The sequence below is a fragment of the Mastomys coucha genome, unplaced genomic scaffold (genome assembly GCF_008632895.1).
Source record: "Mastomys coucha isolate ucsf_1 unplaced genomic scaffold, UCSF_Mcou_1 pScaffold15, whole genome shotgun sequence".
NCBI lineage: Eukaryota > Metazoa > Chordata > Mammalia > Rodentia > Muridae > Mastomys > Mastomys coucha.
Window position 1 is genome coordinate 78,581,728 of NW_022196897.1, and position 19,051 is coordinate 78,600,778.

General features: G+C 47.5%; 1 long non-coding RNA gene across 3 annotated transcripts in view; it reads right to left on the bottom strand.

Annotated features, from left to right (window-relative positions):
- Positions 1 to 442: 442 nt before the first annotated feature.
- The window catches only part of LOC116090504, a 28,596-nt gene continuing 9,987 nt past the window's right edge, over positions 443 to 19,051 (bottom strand). The window contains exons 1-6 of one of the 3 annotated variants that reach the window (XR_004118701.1): positions 10,700 to 11,060; positions 10,327 to 10,395; positions 7,154 to 7,227; positions 3,980 to 4,035; positions 3,450 to 3,515; positions 443 to 591 (exon numbers count right to left, since the gene is read on the bottom strand). This is a non-coding gene — a long non-coding RNA (uncharacterized LOC116090504). Of the gene's footprint in view, positions 592 to 3,449; positions 3,516 to 3,979; positions 4,036 to 7,153; positions 7,228 to 10,326; positions 11,061 to 19,051 lie in introns of those variants that run through there. The other 2 variants (XR_004118702.1, XR_004118700.1) reach the window with 2 other exon arrangements.

Sequence of the window (19,051 nt, forward strand, 5' to 3'; positions counted from 1 at the left end):
AAAGGATGGAGATGGGCTAGGAGGGGTGGTGCTGAGGGGGCCTACAGGAGGCAGGCAAGCAGGGTGTTCCATCAGGATCTGCTTAGTCCCCTGGGAGTGGGGGCACGACTGGGCTGAGTCTGAGGGATTGGATTTTGAGGTGAGCAGGAAGAGGAAGATCTGCAGTTTGGCTACCTGCTTTCCTGTCTGGAGTGTCCCTACTCCTCCTTACGGGATCCCTGCTGGGGTTGGGGGGAATGTCCGTGTGACACACTGGAGATGGAGGCTGGAGGGGAGGTGGAGAGCAGGCTGCAGCTGTCACAGAGCTGGGGGAACAGATTTGGAGAGGAGGAGACAGAGGTGGAGATCTCCAGTTAGCCTACCTGCTTCCCCAGCTGGCTGCCTGGTTCCCAGGGAACGCCGCACATTTTCAAGGCCTGTGTGAGCAGCTGCTTTTGGGCATCAGTGATGAGAAGGGTTTGGTGGCCTTGCCTGGTTTCCATACACGTTATTTAGGTGGGAACAGACTGAACTTGAGGGTTCCAGGATTTTCACACGACCTTTAAATACTCCAGATTTGCAGTTTCCTTCTTTAATTCAGAACTGGACGGTCTTGGAAAGAAAACATTGAATTGGATGCTGTTGCCCTGCAAATCTGCCTCTTCCCTCCCTCTACCCTGGCCCTCCCTGCCTCCCACTCACTACCCAGCAGGCAGGCTTCATCTGGCCTCCATCCACACTTCTCTGTGGGAACTGCCTGCTTAGAATTCACCAGCCCCCCATCCCACCCCCACACCCTCCCCCACCCCCAGGCCTCCGCTAGGGGCCTGGTGTTGTTTCCTTCTTCAAGCCAAATTTAAATCTCCTTGAATGTCCCCCTACCTTGGGCCACAAAGGAGCCCCTTTTTATTGATACTATAAAAAACGAAACAAACCAAACTGCTGGCTGTGGAGATGGCTGAGTGGGTGAAGTGCTTATCTTCAGACAATTCCACAAGTGCTTCCCAGGGACCTAGCAAGGGCTTCCTTCCAACGTTAACTGTGGCCATCGCCAGGTGTGGGCTGCTTATGAAAGGACTGCTCGCTACTGCAGCTCTCTCTCTCCCTCCCTCTGTTCCCACAGCATTCTCTCTGTTCCCAAATCATCGTTTCCACATTCCCCCTCTCTCTGGCTCCTCCCCCCATCCCTCTCTCCCTTCTCTGTGCCCCAGCCTCCTCTGCCCCCATGGCTCTGCTCCCTATCTGTCTACATGTCTACTCGCCTGTTTCCTTTCTTTGGGTCCTCACTCCTCTCCCTCCCTCCAATAAACCTTACACCAGAACGGTTGCATGGCCTAACTACTCAGGGGCATATTTTGGCATGGGCTCAACAGGTACCCCCTTGTGACACATGAAATTTCATAGTAATGCAGTCATGAGGACCTGAGTTTGACACCGCCCCCCCCCCCCCCCCCCCCCCCAGATCACACAGAAAAAACCCTGGCCTGGCGGTAATACACTTGTGACCCTAGTACTGAAGAGGTAGAGACAGTAAGATCCTGGGGCTCATTGAATGGCTAGCCTAGACTAATCAGCCAGGCCCAGGACTCAGCGAGAGACCCTGTCTCAAAGAGTAAGATAGATGGCTCCTGAGGAATGAATGTGCACACGTACTCTTGAGGGCACATGTAGATACATATATGCACTCAGAGACATGCACATGTGTGCACATGTACACAAAAAAACAAATTCCTTCCCTATTTTCATTGTTTATTCTGATTTTTTTACTTAATTGCCTATGTTTTGGAAAAAAAATTACATTTATTTACTGATTGACTGTGTATGTGTGAGAACCAGCTATGTGTGGGAACCAGGATCCCGGAGGGGGTAAGGGAGGTGATGTCACCAACCTGTAAAACTGACTCTGGAGACCAACCCTGAGTATGGCTCTAATGTATTATGTAGCAGCAATCATTTTTATACAGCGTTTGGACCAATGGGGAATTATCATGAGTTCTAGGGTAGCCAACCATCCTATTGTCACTATGGGGAAGTTCCAGGCTGCCAGTCCCCAAATGGACTTCAGTGCAGATGAGGGAAGCAGCCACCACCCTGTTCTAGGCCCAATCTAAGGCTCACTAGTTTGCTAGGATACTCTACCTTGTGTCATGCTACAGTGTACCATGCCAGCAGACATGGGCATTCACACTAGAGGGTGGTGTGGAAGACTTCCTCACTGACCTCCAGCCTCCACCCCGGGGGCTGCAGCACCCACATGTATGTAGCATAAATATGGGTACACAAATGATATGGAGTGCTTGAGGCCAGAGGACAATTTGCAAGAGTCAGTTCTCTCTTTCTTGGTTTTGCGAGACAGGGTTTCTCTGTGTAGCCTTCACTGTCCTGGAACTCACTCTGTAGACCAGGCTGACATTGAACTCTCTGCCTTCCAAGTACTGGGATTCTGGGTGTGAACCATTACCTCCTGGCTTCAGTTCTCACATTCTATGAAGAGTCTTGGGAATCAACTTCAGGTCACTGGACTTGTCAGCAAGTGCCTTTATCTTCTGAGTCATCTCTGAATCCTGCTGGCCCTTCTTTTTGATCTCAGATGACTTTCTATGGCCCTGTATGACCACCAGTGTGGACTGTCCCCTTGCTGAAGTCCCATCTCTAAATTCCATCTCCCCTAAATTCCCCTCCGAGGGGAACTCCACATCTTGGAATTCTCTTAAGTCTCCAGGAGATGAGGCAGGCTGTGTCTCCTGAGAAGTCTTGACTTCACCTCGCCTCTAAGATAGCCAAACCCTTTGTCCCTGGGACTGTCCTCTGACTCTTGTCAGTGGCAACTGAGGTTCTGGCATCCCGTGCTCCTCCCTTGTCATCCCCCCATCAAAGCTCAGCTTTATTAGAACCACCCCACACCCTCTGATCTCATCAGTGGCCTCTGCTGTCCCAGGCATTTGGCCACTCCCTTGTTGTTCTTGGAATGTTTGGGAGGGTACATTGTCACTATCATGTTTGGCACTGACTAGAGCCTGTGCAGCAGCACATGCCTGTGACCCCAGTACTTGTGAGCGAAGTAGAATAAGGTAGGAAAGACCAATTATTATTGACCTCTATTTGATTTATTGATATACTTAGGGCACTGCTTGTACTGCTCATTTACAAGCATGATGTCACTTGTTACCTGGAACAAAATAACCTGGAGAAATGGCTGCAATGATGGGCTGTTGCCCTTAATGACCTGACTACAAAAAGCTTACTCCAGAGAGAATCCTGCAACAGGAGGATCACAAGTTCAGGTTAGATTTTGCTACATAGGAAGTTTGAAGTCAGCTTGGACTACACCAGAACCTGTCTTACAAAACCAAGACAAACCCAAACATAACAATGGCGAAGCTTCAGGCTAACCAGTTAGATTCTCCTGAGAACCCAAAACAGCACAGAACATCATCCTCCAAAACAGTGTGGATGGTCTCATCACTGACCTCTGGAGGACATGTCCATCTGTCTTATTGAGTTTCCAGTCCTTCCCTCAGAGTTCTGGATCCACCCTGCAGGGAGAGGTGCAGTGAGAGCCAGGAGAAATTCTCTGGGTTAGAGTAGGTCTAAAACACAGGCCGGCTTGTGCCTCCTTGATGTCTCAGGCTAACTCAGCCTCACTGCCTTGCTCAATCTCACCATGAACACTCTCACGGGGCAGGGAGGGGTGCACACAGCATCACCAGCACCTCTCTCCTCTCCCATTAGTCCTCTACTCTGTCCTCACAGCCTGTCTGTTCTCCAAGGTAGGGAGGGATCTTAGCTATGTTAGAGCCATGGGCAGTATTCAGTGATCTGATGAAGCTGACAGACACTCTCCTTCAAACAAACAAATAGACAAACAATAAAAAAAAAACAGAAAAGATTTTAAAACAATAACAAAACATTTAGGATTGTGAAAGGAAGGCAGTTGGAAGCAAGAAAATTGCATTTGTAGTATTGGATACTCATCTCTATCATCACAGTCAAAAACTACCTTAAGTTCAAAGCACTGGTGATCCTTGATGGCAGTTAAGACATCTGCAATGTTACCTGTGAAAGAAGAATGTATGTTGTTATTTTTATTCTTTAGTTTGGAGCTGGGATTTATCATAGACGGTGTTATGGTCTGAAACTGGATTATCCCTACAGGTTCAAGGCGTCAGCTGGTGCTGCTGTCTTGAGAGGTTCTGGAAACTTTAATTGGAGGAAGTGGGTCACTGGGGGCATGTCCATATTCCCAGGGAAATTGAGGTTCCCTTTTGAAATTTTAGTCTCATTAAGAAAAGAATTTAGAAGAGCCCCGGAAGGAAGGTCAAGGAGAATTTTATTAGAGAAATAAGGCAACTTATTGAGAAAAGAACAGCAGGGCAGGAAATATATTTGTACTTTGGACTACTGCTAGGAAAAGGGTGGTGGTGAAGAGGGAGGCACCACACTGCTTGGGTTAGGCCGTGGGTGGGGATTGGGGTCAGCATGCATCCAGGTAACAGAAACGGGGATTCAGAGAGCTTCTGAGAAGCTTGGGGTGTCAGGAAAGCATACTCAGGCTTTGGTCAGCATCCAAAAGAAAAGGAGAAAAGGAAAAGCCACATTGCTCTGGGTAACTTAGAAAAGCCGGTGGGCTCTGTGTGCCCGGGACAAAAGCAGTGTGAGCCTCTGCCCAGGTGGGAATTTTGGAGAGTAAGTCTCATCTCCTTAGCAGGCTCCAAGTGAACTGACTTTCCTGGGACTGACAGGCATAGCTGCATTAACTTCTTAAAGGAGGAGATCATATCAGGCCACTACCCAGGGATAGAACTTATCTATTCTTTTGGACAGGAGAAAATGGCTTTACCTTATTGGGTCCCAACAAAGCCCAAACACCTCCACCTTTAAAACAATCTTTAAGTTGCAGTTGTATGTTTGTGTTGTGCACACATGTGCCATGGACAACTTTTCAGGAGTTGTTTCTTCCCTTCCACATGTGGGATCCAGGGCTTGAACTCAGATCCTCAGGCTTGGCAGCGGGTGCCTTTACCCATTGAACCATTGCTGCAGTTCACATCCACCTTTAACACTGTACTATAAATCCTAAGGAGGTGGGGAGCTGGTGCTTATCTTCCCAGGGTTTTTTAAGAAACAGGAGGTGGGGTCTGAAAGAACCCAAGTTGGCACAAGAGAGCCCAAGACCAAGTTCTTAGCATAAAGGAGATTTACTTGTTCCAGAGGGATAGAGGGCAGGGATAAGAGACAAAGACAGAAGATAGAGAAGGGAGAAGGTGAAGGGAACAGGGATGGGGAAGGGGTGTTTGCCCCAAGGGACAAAGGGCTGCCTCTGGATAGAGAGGAGACAGATTTTGCTCACAGCAAAATAGCATTTTCTAAAGGTAAAGGAGAAACCTGTGTCAGGATGAGGTGCTTAATTTTAATTAGGCATGTTAATTAGAGTGGCCAAAAGAAGTTTTTTGATGGCTGAACTTCAATACTTTGATAGCTGGACCTTGGTAGTCAGCCTTAGAGAAAATAGACCTAGGTGGCTAGCTTTAGGAACGTAACCTAATGGTTTTTAGCAAGGCAGAGGGATTGGGTGTGTGTGTGTGTGTGTGGCAAGGCCAGTCGGAGCTATATTTGGCATGCTTGGGCAGCTAGAACTTCTTCAGGAAGTGCATGTCAATATGTGTTTTGCTTTCCAGAACTTACACTCTGTAGACACCTGTTGACTGTGTTTCTTGGAAGTGAATCGCTTGGGGCAGGGAGTGTGGCTCAGTGGGTATAATACTTCCTATGTAAGCAACAGGACTCTAGTTTGGACCCCCAGCACTCATGGAAAAGCTGCTGGGGTAGCACGTGCCCGTCATTTTAGTGCTGGTGAGGTGGGGACAGGAGGATCCTCGAGCTATGTAGCTTAGTGGTGAGCTCCAGTTTTAGTGAGAAACCCCGTCTCAAAGGAATAAGTTTAAGTCTATAAAGAAAGACACCTGACAGTTTACCCCCAACACCCACACACCCACACAGACATACACAGACACACACACACAGATACACACACATACACATGCACATACATACACACACATACACATGCACACACACACACACACACACACACACCCCTCTACACACATGTTCTCTCACATATGCTCACCCAGGCATACACACCTGAACATGTATGCACATGATCACACATATACACATAGTCATGCACAATACAATGCATGTCTCTATATTAGTTATTAATAGGTAACAAACAAACCCACAAGCCAGTAACTTTGAAGAACAACCTACTATTTCTTATGGGTCTATGGGTAGTTCTGTTGATCTGAGCCAGATCCTCTTGTCCCAATGGGTTCTTTGTGGTCCCTGGCAGATTGGCCAGTCTCTGGCGATCTTGGTCAGCTTCGGCTAGGACAACGTGTCTCTCCACTGTATGGTTTTCAAACTGTGTTTGCCTCAATTTGATCGCTGTCTTACCAGCCAAAGTAAGTCACTGTGTCCTGCCCAAAGCCAGTGTTGGAGGACATTACCCAAGGGCAAGGGTATAGGGAAGCATTAAAAACGTGGCCACTAATGTAATCAGTCTGTCATCTTCACAATTAAAGGATCAGCTTCAAATCCTTGGTGAAGTAAGAGAGGCCCAAATCAATAGATAAATACATAAATAACGCTTGAGTGTAAGGTGGCCATTTATAAATTCATCTAGTGGTAGAGCCTCTCATGTGGCTACAGCTAAAGCATTTGAAAAATGCTGTTTTTAGGGGCTGGCTGGTTACTCTCTCATTACTTTTTCTTTAGCAGGACCGCAAGCCCATTGGGTTGTCCTTTCCCGTTTGATGTACCATCAGTTCAGCATCCTGCACCATTTTTCACAGAGATGTTCTTCCTTCCCCCTGAGAACAGAGGCAACAGCCGAAAACACACTTTCCCTGGTACTTAACTGTGAGTTGCTATACACATCAGACATTCTGTCAGCAGCTCAGGGTTATAGCTCAGCTTCCCTGAACCAACAAACACTCGCCCCTCAGCCTCACAAGTGTCAGTTAGAGGTGGCAGGGTGGCAGCATGGAGTACAGAACATGGTCAGAGTGGGAGCTGCCAATAATGGCTGACAGGGGTCATGTGGGCAAGTCAATCCCCAATCTTGAGTGACATTTGGAACAGGATGTGGCCCTGAGTGTGAATCCTGACTCACCATGTACAGTCCATGTGGTTCTCAGTAGGTAGGCAGGTGGTTTAGAGCCCTGGGTTCCATGGAATTTCCTCTACCTATAAAATGGAAGGGTTCAGTCTTATCAGCTTGTGTGAGGATTAAACACTATATCGTCATGCTTACAATTTTTCTTCCCTCTCTTCTCCCTTTCTACTACCCTTGAAAAATATTTTTTTAAAAATTACGTGTATGTGTGTGAATTTGGGCATGTTTGGAGATAGGTGGAGTCCAGAAGAAAGAGGGCATCAGATCTCCTGGAGCTGCTTGACTTGAGTGCTGGAAACCAAACTCCAGTTCTGTGGAGGAGAAGATAAGCCCCTAGCCACTGGCCATCTCTCTAGCTTGCTTCTACCCCACCTGTGGACAGGGCCTCAAACATCCCAGACTGACCTTGAATGTTCTGGAGCTGATAACCCTGGAGCCCCCAATCTTTCTATGGCTACTTTTTGAGTTATAAGGTTGTAACCTCTTGGTTCGAGGATCTAACACCTGGCTTTTGAGATTCTAGGACTCAAACCCAAGGCTTCACACATGCTGGGCAGGCACCCTACCAACTGAGCCACATCCCTAACTCCACACATGCTGGGCAGGCGCTCTACTAACTGAGCCACATCCCTAACCTAGTACTTAAAACTTTTTTTTTTAAATTTGGGGAGCAATAGAGAGGGGAAGAGCATGGTACAAGCAATCTGATCAGGAAAATGAAAGAAGGGAGCAAGACTCTCTAGGGAAGGGAAAGAGGTGAATACAGAAGGAGAGAGGTGGGCAAAACAAGAACAAGTGAATATGAAAAAGCCATAAGGAGTACTATTAACTATTCACCTAGAAAGAAACACCTACAGTACATACAATTCCATGTATATTTAGAGACATATATGTCTCTCTATGTCTATATATGTTTATGTCTTTCTCTACACACACACACACACACACACACACACACACACACACACAGTTTCAATGAAATTTTCCCATTTTGACTCACAGTGCTCCCTCTAAGAGCTACCCAACAAAAATCTCAATACCATCTATTTGAAGCCTTTTGAGTTGTTGGCCAAGGCTGTCCAAGAGACACTCAAGGCATAGTCTCTCTAATGCCCAGTATTATTCCTTACAGGCTTAAATTTTTCAATGCATTTACCAGTAATAGGAATATGGTTCTCTGTCAGGTGCTCCTTTGAAAAGGACCACCAAGGGGGCCCAAACCCAACATCTAATGGCTCACAACTGCCAGTAACTCAGCTCCAAGGGATTTGACACCCTATCCTAGCTTCTATGGGACTTCAGACAACACATGGCCTACACAAGTGCGCGCGGGCACGCAAACACACAGTATGAGAGGGATTTGGGAGACAGCCTTGCAGTTAAAGCACTTGTTTTGAGAGTTTAAAGAATGGAGTTGGGGTCCCAGAAACTCATGTAAATGAGGGTGCCCTTGATGGCTGCCAAGCCTAGCTCTATCAGTGAGCTCTGGTTTGATTGAGAGACCTCGATGAACAAGGTGTGAGAGTGATCAAGGCTGGTTCCTGACATCAGCCTTGGGCTTCCACATGTACATGCACATATGCTCACTTATGTCCAAAAACATGCACTCTTTATGAAGGCCACACACACATGAAGAATGGAAAAAATATCTGTGAAGAGCTACACTATAACTTCTCTGACTCTGGCAAATGTTTCACAATATGTACACATATTAACACATTTCACTGTATAGCATTGTTTGCCAATGACACCTCAGTAAAGCTGGGAAAAAGGACCTGGCCGTTAGGAGCGTTTGGCCTGTGTCTGAGTCTCTCATACTTCTGGATATTAGTTCTCATCTCTTGTTGATGTTCTTCCATGACTTATGGACGCTACCAGACCAAACCCTGCCCACATGGGTCAATTTCCCTTCCAGAAACTGAAATCTTTAGCCTTCATGGAAGTCTTTGAACCTTCTAGAACTCCCTGTTTTAGACTTGTGACTCTCAGTTGGAATCTGCTCTGTTCTAATGTGCTGTTTTATATTTTAAGGTGTTTCTGTTTTTAATTCATAAACTTACCTGGATTCTCAGTTGGAAAATGGAGGGCTTTCTAACAAGTTGGAGCAGGACAAACAGCTATTGCCTTTTCCCATCCCCTCTTTGCTAAAATCCATTAGATTGCATTCCTGAAGCTCACCCGCAAGGCCCATCCCCTTATTTGGCCACTGACTCATTCCTGAGACAAAACAGCAAAGTCCAACGATCAAAATTCGTTATTTGGAGAAAATGTCCAATCAGGATTTACCAGCTCACCAGAGCACAGACTCCCTCTTTTTCTTCTTAAAAACCCACTCATGCAAAATACAAGCACTGCTGTTGCTGTCTGCCTCCACCAGAGGCAGCTCCCACCTCCAACAACTTGCTCCTCTGGGGTAATAAATCTCCATTGGGTGGAGAATTTGATGTCTGGGTGTGTCATGCACTAACTCTGAGGGCCCACCTCTCCCTTGCACTGCCAGCTTAATGCCTTGAAGTTCAATTTATAGAATCTACATTAAAAATGGGAAGCGTAGTGGCTGAGACTTGCGATCCCAGTGCCTGACAAGTGGAGATAGGTTTCTTGGGGGGTCTGTGGCCGGCTAGCCTATTTTAGCTGGCTACAGAGCTGAGCTCCAGGCCAGTGAGAGATTTTTTTTTTTTTTTTAATTAAAAGTAGATGGGATTGGAGGGATGGTTCAGTAGTTAAGAGCACTTGCTGCTCTTGCAAAGGACCCAGGTTTGGCTCCTAGCACACACATACAGGCTCACGATGCCCGTGCTCCCTGACACCCTCTTCTGGCCCTCATGAGCAGTGGACATGTGTGGTACACATACATACATTCAGGCACTCAGGAGTATAACACCACATCTTAAAAAGGTGGATAGTACCTGAGGAATGGCCCCTAAGATTACTCTCTTTCACACACATATATACATACATAAGTGCGTATGTGTGCATGCATGTGCAAACACTCACATACTACCCCTCTTATCTGAATTTACACAGAACATGTGGTTTGAATGCTTGATGTTTGACTTATGTAAGTTTATGGTGGCTATATTTTCAGTTACCTTGCATTCTAAAAATGATAGATCAAATCCAATCAACAAAACTGAAATTCCCTTGGGCACTTTTGAGCAGCGCTGTACCTGTTCATTTCTCTTCTAAGGTTCCAGCGTTGACTGTCTTCTTCCTGCTCCCAGCACTGCTTCCACTGCCTGGGGTGGCAACAGAAAGGCATTAGGATGTCAGGAGTGGCTCCTTCCAGATGTTGAGCTTCAGGCTCAAGGTGCTCTTTTAACTGGGGCACCAGGCTTTCTGGAAATAGCCAGGAATTGTGTCCCACAACACTCCCTGATCCATCGCTTACATTTGCGGCTGACTCATTCCTTCCCTCATTCCCTCCCTCCTAGGTTCTTTCACAGTGACTTTAATTACATCATGGGTTCATTGTTTTCTGCCTTGATTTATTCTCTTCCAGCAATTCTTGTTTATCATGTCAGCGACATTGGGCTGGCTCACCTCTGAGGGCTTGTGCGAAATGTTCAGGACTCTGGAAATAGGATCCGAGATCATTCTGTGTTTCTTCAGCTAGTGTGTGCAGACACCCCCAGGCTTGTGAAATACACATGCAGAAAGAATACTCTTGACTTTGCTTATCACCTCAGCTACCTTACGAAGTAGATAGGGTCATGCACAAAAGAATCAGGAACAGAGTTTTTGAGAGAGAAGACTGGAATTGCCTAGGTCGAGGAGGAGATGGCAAGAATGGTCTCTAATGTATACATTCAGAGCCTTGCACAGGAGCTCCACCTGGCCCGGCACCACACCTCACTCTTGGTTTTCTTTTTTTCTTTTAGATATTTTCTTTATTTACATTTCAAATGATATCTCCTTTCCCAGTTTCCCCTCAAAACAACAACAACAACAACAACAACAACAAAAAACAAAACAAAAAAACTCCTGTTCCCTCCCCCCTCCTCCTGCTCACCAACCCACCCTCTGCCGCTTCTTGGCCCTGGCATTCCTTTACACTGGGGCATACAACCTTCACAGGACCAAGGGCCTCTCCTCCCATTGATGACCGACTAGGCCATCCTCGGCTTTACATACACAGCTGGAGCCATGAGTCCCCTCATGTGTACTCTTTGGTTGGTCCCTGGGAGCTCTGAGGGTACTAGTTACTTCATATTGTTGTTCGTCCTAAGGTGCTGCAAACCCTTTAGCTCTTTGGGTCCTTTATCTAGTTCCTTCATTGGGGACCCTGTGCTCAGTCCAATGGATGGCTGTGAGCCTCTACTTCTGTATTAATTGGGCACTGGCAGAGCCTCTCAGGAGACAGCTATATCAGGCTCCTGTCAGCCAGCACTTGCTGACATCCACAATAGTGTCTGGATTTGATGATTGAATATGGGAAGGGTTCCCAGGTGGAGCAGTCTCTGTATTGTCCTTCCTTCAGTCTCTGCTCCGTAGTTTGTCTTTGCAACTCCTTTCATGGGTATTTTGTTCCCCCTTCTAAGAAGGATCGAAGTATCCACACTTTGGTCTTCCTTCTTGAGTTTCTTGTGGTTTGTGGATTATATTTTGGGTATTCTGAGCTTCTGGGCTAATATCCACTTATCAGAGAGTGCATACCATGTGTGTTCTTTTGTGATTGGGTTACCTCACTCAAGATGATATTCTCCAGATCCATCCATTTCCCTAAGAATTTCATAAATTCACTGTTTTTAATAGCTGAGTAGTACTCCATTGTGTAGATGTACCACATTTTCTGTATCCATTCCTCTGTTGAGGGACATCTGGGTTGTTTCCAGTTTCTGGCTATTATAAATAAGGCTGCTATAAACATAGTCGAGCATGTGTCCTTATACCATGTTGGAGCATCTTCTGGGTATATGCCCAGGAGTGCTCAGGTAGTAATATGTCCAATTTCCTGAGGAACCGCCAAACTGATTTCCAGAGTCACCCTTGGCTTTCAACATCCTCTGGCTTTGGCTTTGGCCTTGGTAATAAAGCATTCTCTGGTCAAAGGAATAATGACTTGTAAGAAAAAGCTCGAATGACAACGAAAGTGCTTGTACAATTAATGTGTTTGCTTTCCCTTGAGCACCATAGCTACTGTCATATGTTCCACTTGGGCTGGGTTGGTGGAGGATGACAACATCCATGTGGGGCAGATGAGGCCAGACTATTCAAGTATTTGGCCAGCGAACCCAGTTGTGATCAGTAGAACCACCCTGCTGACCAACCATTCCAGATGTACAGGCCATGGATACTTCTAGGGAACCAGAGTTCTGAAATTTATCTTAGAATCAGCTAATAATTCCCTCTAAGGGTCACTGGGAAGACCAAACACAAGAGGACAGAGAGGGGGTGAGAGAAAGGAAGGGAGGGAGAGAGAGAGAATGAGAAAGAGAGAGAGGAAGAAGAGAAGAGAGGGAAAAAGGAAGAGAGGGAGAGAGGGAGAGAAGAAGAGAGGGAGAGAGCACTCCTGAGACATGTTAAGATGGTGGCTTCTCCAGTGCTCAGACACACACAGAGGGGACCTGGGACCCAGATAAAAACCAAGGACAATTGAGTTAGCTGATACCTCTCACGTCAGCTCAAGGTGAAATCCAAGGCCAGCCTGGCCTCCAGCTCATCATGCTTTAACATGCCATTTTCCTGAATTCCCCGTTGCAGCCTCCTGAGCAGGCCAGGCCTTGAAAAATTTGCCTTGGAAAAACCAGGCAAATCCAAGACTTTCCCTCTGAGTATGTGGTCCAGCTGCATGCTGGGCAATTGAACTGGAAAAGGGCATCTCTGCTTTTGCCCCAGGCATGGGCTCACTTCTGATCAAGGTTTTCCCTGCACTGCTGGATGCAGTTGGATGACCCTTCCCCCCATCGTAGGTGCATGCTATCTTGTTGGATCATTCAGAATGAGTATTTCTCTGGAGGATTAGCTTGCCACTTGGTCTTCTTTGAGGATTTCCCATAGGGAACTCCTTCCTCTTCCTTTGAGGCCATTGTCTCCCTGAAAAATGTAGTCAGGTAAGCGTTTGGTAATTATCTCAAGGGGTGTGTGTGTGAGTGTGTGTGTGTGTGTGTGTGTGTGTGTGTGTGTGTAGGATATAACCAACCCAAGGCTTAAATATTCCAAGATACTAATTTGGAAGATTGAAAACAAAAATCATACACATGGGGAACAGTTTCCTTTATAAATAGAATTTGAGATTTATTTTTTTATAAAATTCATCTTTGTTTCCCTCTCCCTTTCTTCTGCTCTGGGCAGCTCACTTCTCTACCTTTTCTGGTGGTGGGGTAGGGTGACTGCAGCTAAATGTACCAGGCTCCACCTCTCATCATCCCAAGGCTTTCAGCAAAGTCACATCACAGTTGTGGTGGCGGCGGCTCCTCTCTAAAGTGGCATCTATATGCAAGGCGTTTCTAGCCATGCAAAATATTATTCTGTATAGTTCCAAGGGTTAGCTGAACTTATCAGGGCAGTTCTGTGTTTGTTGTGTAGTTGTACTAGGCAGTGGCTGGGTCAGGAGTCCTCTGAAGGCTTTGCTGGCTGGCTGTCCAAGGCGGTCCTGTCTTTGCATGATGTGGCTGGCAGCTGATGGTGCCACCCCGGTTATCTAGACCTAGCTTCTCCTATCGCTTGGGTTTCTCGTCATGTGACACTTGGGCTCTGAGATAAACGTGCCAAGATACCCGGAGGAAGCTGCAGAGTGCCATGTCTTAGACTGGGAGCACAGAGACCTCACTCACTCTCTCCGAATGATAAGATTCTTTCTGATGCTCTTTATGATTTCACAGCACGGCTCCTATGTCCTCTGCTCCCGAGTCAGTTACAAGTTTATGAGTCTAAGTAGAGAGCCAGCTGGGCCCAGGCCCTGGGGAGGCTGTGTCCCACGCTAAAGATACAAGCACATGATGAATGCTCCATCCTAACTTGCTGGGAGGGAGCTCAGGGGTGTAGAGGAGCTGGCATCTTATCAGTGCGTGCTGTGCCTGGTTGTGCCCACCCAAGCTTCCCTTCTCTCCACCCTGCTGTTTCCTCTCATCACCTGATCACAGTGGGGCCTGTTAGGTGAGAAAGAGAAAATGTAGTTGTTCCTGCCTTGTATCTACAAGAGAAACTAAGCCAGGGGGAGAGTGAGAGGAGGAGACTAGGTGGCCATCATGACAGGACAGTCATGGGATGGAGGTGGCTCAAAGGAGCTTAAGAACAAGGGAAGGAGGGGTCTTGTGGGGATGTGCAGGGCATTACAAGAGAAAGCAGCATGGATGAAGCTTGAGTTGCCCAGTGGCCTGGAGAGCAACTGCCTGGGAGAGTGCAGTAGGAATGGAATGTGATGCACTGGAGTGGGTCAGGACATGTAGGAGTGCTCCAGGCACCACCTAGGCTTTGACAAGGACAGAGAAGCTCAGCAAGGCAGACTTGACTGAACCCAGGGTTCCTTTCCAACAGCTATCACATAGTTGCACTTGCTGTCTCGGGGTCCCAGTTCCCTCTCTGGTTTCCCTGAGGCTCCCAGCGGACAAAAGGTGTTGCTCCTCTGCACCATTTATTGTAAGGACTTCAATTAAACCATCTTGTGCTGGATCAGTAAGCAGCCCCAGGGAACTGTCTTTGTCAGCCTTAGGTCTGTGTTTTTGTCCCATGCCTGGGGAAATGGGGCAGAAGCAGTGATCAAGTAGACCATGAAGAGATGGGGAAGAAGTATCCATATCCTTCTTCAGGAGGCCCGTGGATGCCATCTTCCCTGGTGCTGCTCTCCACTGTCCTTGCCCTGCTGCGTCCCTCTGCCTAAGCTGCTTCCAGGCCAGACTCCAGTGGATGAAACTTGACCCAAGGAAGAGGGGGAACTACGGGCCTTTTCCTGACTTGCCCCATAAAGGCAAATTGCCTCTGCTCTGAGCTTGCTTTCTGTCTTTCACAGGATGAAATCTCCCCTCCCTTTTCCTGCCCTGTGCATCAGAAAGCTGACCTTGTAGAATAATCAAGAGGCTCCCTACTCGTTAGCTCCATCGTGGTTTGGCCATTGAGAGGTACTGGTAGGGGCAGGAGGGAAGGAGGAGAGGGAGGCTGGGATGCTCTTAGCTCCTCTGATTTTGGCTTAGGCACCTGCACACAACTTTCCCACTCACACCCAGCCTTCTCCAGGTCCAGCAGCACTCCTGTAGGCCTCGGTGGGTTTCAGTAGTCTCTAGCTTTCCCAGCATCCTTCTTGGCATCCTCAATCCTGCACAGCTCTCTGTAAATAGTTCACTAGAGCATCTTCAGTTGATCTATTAGAACAGAGTTCTGTGTCCTGCTAAGTCATTGGTGAATGGGCGACTGAAGGTGCCTTCCAGTGCTGAAATTTTACACATTCTGGGGGTGGGTGGGGTGGGGTGGCGTGGTGCAATTGCAAAGAACTGGCCACTTCTCAGGATCTGAGGCCTGGCTATCCTAGACAGAGGGTCCATGTGCAAGGATTCCTGCTCCTTGGCAGTTTTCCCATCTTCTCAAGTTTTGTACCTTTAAGACCCCTGGCTGTCTTAATGGCTTTCCTGTTGTTCAGGTTTCCTGATAAGAGCAATTTAAAAGGTTCATTTTGGCTCACAGTCTCTCTCATGGTGAAGTCACATACACACTCCACCCGCAGTCAAGAAACAGAATGATTCTACTCAGCTCACATCCTTTTTATATAGTCTAGGACCCAGGGAATGGTGCCACCCACAATAGACAGGTCTTTCCCATCTTAATGAACTCAACTAAGATACTTCTCCCACAAGGCATACCCAGAGGCCAGTTTCCCAGGCGATTCTAGATGTCATGATGGTAACAGTTCTGTAACAAAGCATACATACACACACTGCATAAAGATGCTTAGTCATGTGAGGAGAATGTCCCTTCTGAAGGACACAAGGTGACAATTTAGAAGCAGAGCCCTTAATTTGTAATTCTGAGGTATTTTTGTTATTTCTAAAATACCATTTACCGTAGGACTATTCTAACAGCTTCCTAACCATTTCCAGCCTCCATTCTCAAGTGCAAATTCATAATCTCAGATCTGATCCTGCCACTCCTGTTCAAAGCCCTGCTTAGTGCTGTTTGGCCAACCTTAATGTTGGAGTCTGCCTTTCATCTCTGCATCCCTAGCCACCGATATTGTATACCCCTATAACAAAATGCTTGGCGTTGGATAACTTTTTGAGCAGCCCACAGTTCGGAAGGTTCAAGGGTCTGGTGCCAGCATCAGAATGGCTCTGGTGAAGGCTTGGTGGTAGATGGCATCTCATTGGTAAGGATGTGTGTGAGGGGACCAGAGGCCCAGTGGAATCACACAGCAGCCAGGCTCACGAGAACCACTTCAGGGTTGCTTGAAAACAACCTCATCCCTGGGGAGCCAGATGACCTTCCAGTAAGGCTCATTTCTTAAAAGTCCCACCAGTTCAACACTGTCACCAACACTCAGGCCTCTGTAATATATCCACATCCCAAACATAACACAGGGAAGGAGAGCAGCCAGGGCTTCCCAGGGGGTGGGAACACCTTATGGAGTTATGGAGTGCCTCAGGGAGGAACACTGAGTCTGACGGGGGGGGGGCAGCCAGCAAGGGGGCTATAGAGGGGGCTGTGTCAGATCACCCCACCTTAGGCTGGATGGCTTTACTGATGTTTTAATGTCTGTGTTGGGAAATCTTTCAGAGAGTTAAAGCATAGTGACAAGATACATTCACACTTAAGATTTCCCCTGGCCACTGAGTGGAGTCAGATGACAACAGGCACCTTTTGAGGGAATCCAAGGCCTAACGGGCTGAGCATTTGCTTCGCAGTTCATTCCGTTTTTGGACTCTTGGTTCCCAGGTCAGTGCTGCTTTTTAAGTGAGCTATAACTTAACTCCAGAAGAGGCTTCTGGGTAGTGTGGGGGAAGATGGCCGGACACATGCCTTGTTCGTTTGATTCATGAAAAGTCCTGCTGGGTCTGACTTGTGGTTTTCCCAGTCAGTCCCAATAAGAAGTGGGGACATCTAAAAAGAAAACATGGCTCCCAGGGAGGATTCCTGCAGATGTGGCATCAATAAAGCCCCAAGCTCATCTTATTCTTCTCTTCTTCCCCAGCATCCACTTCAACAAATCCCTCAAACTCAAAACATCTGACCTGACGTTTTCTCTAGGGATGCCAGGAAGCACCCTACATTCACTGTCTCCTGGAGTTGTGCAGTTCCCGTTTCTCTCCAACCTCGCCCGGGTCTACCTTTCTCCGTCTCTTACCTCTCTACAACTGCAGCTGAGAGCCAAGCTCACAGAACCAGGAGAAGGTGCTTCCAGAGGCGACTGTGGAATGGGCTGCCCTTCCACTGGCAGGCTGGGAATTCTGGGTAGAAGGGAGGGGTCTTTCCTAAGCAGGTGGAACAGGCCGGTGCCCTACATCTGTTCCTACTTTGTGTTCCAAGAAACTTAAAAAAGTCTGGCGTTTGGGAGTGGCAGGAGGAAATGGGTAGATGGTCGGTCCGGAGCGCTAATGAGGTGTGTGTTCCAGCTGTTCGCAGTAGTTCACACAGAGGAAGCAGGAGGCCGGAAGCCTCTGGGCGAAGCTGGAAAAGCTTTAAGCTGGGAGTCGGAGTCCCTCCAGCCAGCAGCTTTGGTGGGGACAGCAGCGGCTCCCACTGGTTTCTCCTTCAACTCTGCATTCTGGTTGGTTGTCTCTGCCCATCGGTGGCCAGCTCCAGGCCCATTCCCACCCCATCTGCCGCACTGTAACCCGGGATTGGCTGAGCACGGCAAGGCTAGGCTGCCTTGCCTCTCGCCATCAGATTCTTCATTAAACAAATGAATCACAATCCTAATTAATTTGAGCAACAGAATTTATGTAACTACTCCCAGCAGAATGTCTGCTCTCAGTCGGTAGCGAGATTAATTCCTCTCTCTGGGAAATTCCAGCCGCGCTGGTCAATAAAACCTTAATGATGACAGAAATTTCCCATCTGTCTCTGCTCTGAGCAGGTAACCCCTGCTACCCAGACAAGGGAGAGGACAAGGACGGTGAAAGACTGTCAGCCCGGATGACTCCTGACCCACCTAGAGCATACACGAGGCACCAACCAGCGACAAGACTGCCCAAACTAGGCTTGTCCAGAATTACCTACACCCCGAAGGGGGTGTTTAACTTCTATTTGTGGAATGAATAAAAATATGTGTTGCTCAGTGTGTTGCTTAGAAAATGACCCTAAGGGCCAGAGATATGACTCAGCAGGTTGCTTGCTGCTAAGTTTCACATCCTGAGTTGGGATGTCCGGAACCCACACGGTAGGAGGAACGAATAAACTCCTTCCAGTTTTATTCCGATGTCTGCCCATGCAATCATGGCATACACTGCAGCCTCCCGCCCCCAAGAACTTTAAAATTTAAATGGCTTAAGATTCAGAATTGCAAACACTCCTCTACTTCCCACCCCCTTTCCTTTCCACACCTAATTTTGCCTTTTTGTTCTTCTGAATCTTCTGGCCTACAGATCGGTCCTTGACGTCACCCCACCCTCCTGCCTTTGAACTAGTCATCCCTCTCTGAAACAGGCCCTTTGCTGTCTGCACCAGGAGGGGATCTAAGTGAACAATGCTTTGGAATTAGTTTTCATTCTGATTCCCGCTACTCATCTGATTTCAACCTTCACCTCCTATGCAAAGTGCACGGACTTCTTTGGGCAGACAAAGCACCGTGAAGATGTCAGGAGGTGCCTGACTCAGTTATCAATGGGTGGCGTTTTAGGCAACTGTGCACAAGACAACTGGTTTCTAGGTCGAAGTAATTAGGCAGGCAAAGCGTCCTTTTATTGAGATTACAGGAAAGGAGGGAGGGGCTTGGTGAGGACTCCAGGCTGGTTCTCAGCAGAGGGC